The sequence below is a fragment of the Cyclopterus lumpus genome, chromosome 18 (assembly GCF_009769545.1).
Source record: "Cyclopterus lumpus isolate fCycLum1 chromosome 18, fCycLum1.pri, whole genome shotgun sequence".
Lineage (NCBI taxonomy): Eukaryota > Metazoa > Chordata > Actinopteri > Perciformes > Cyclopteridae > Cyclopterus > Cyclopterus lumpus.
In genome coordinates this window covers 9375136-9376133 of record NC_046983.1, presented here as the reverse complement: position 1 = coordinate 9376133, position 998 = coordinate 9375136, and positions in this window count along the sequence as shown.

Genomic DNA, 998 nt, shown 5'->3' with positions numbered 1-998 from the left:
AGGGTTTCCAGATATGGACGTATTTCTTGCTCTTGTGTGTTGATATATAGGCCTTGGTAGAGTGCTGAAAACGTGGGATCCGCATAGTTGTCGGTTATGTTACTGCATCTAGTAAAAACGTTATTGTGTTGGAAATATTGGATAAAATAGGCTGTTTTACATGGATAATTCCACATTAGTTATTGAAATAACGGAAGATTCTTTTTTTTCTTCTTTATCTGAGCTCTTTATCAACTTGCATTTTAATACGGATATTTAATGTAAAACACATCCGTTGCAAGGACGGCTTCTTGGATACAAAGTTAAAATAGCATAGAGGTGTAACTTCAGTGTAACTCTAAAATGAGTAATGCTATATAGGTTAAGATCAGCCTGTGTTGGAGTAGCCGGATGACGTGTTCCAAGTTCTGCTGTCATAAACACATCTGTATGGAATTTTCTGAATTCACAGGCAGGTCTTAATTGTAAAGTGCAGACAAGCCTATAATTCATATACTAAAAGAAATCACTCTGATTTTGGATCTTCGTCTTTTTATGCCAAATGCTACTGATCAGCATTTCCATTCTTATACGGTTTTGCTTGTTATACCCAGGCATGGATTAATGACACATACATGTCTGTCCTGTAAAAAAGTAACAGTGGAGCCAACTAAATCTCAGCATTGCTTTTACATGCATGTCGTAGTGGATCATATTAAACGAGTTGTGATGCGGCTGGTTTCCCCTGAATACCCCACGGACTCTGGTGCCACCCTGACACTGCTTCAGGAAGTCCATTGGTGTGTTTTTCCCTTTGCATTGACTGTTTAGCCCAAATGCCTCTCAGACTAGGGAGCATGAAGTAAAAGTAACGTTACACCTGCAGCAAATCAATTACTTAGTAGTGTATTTCCGGGTTTGAGACGAGGTCTCAGCTGATTGGCGGAGGGTCTGATTAGTTTACTTGGGCTGGCCGCGTTCCCGCCACCGCCCCCTTTTCAACTGCGCAGACTGCGACC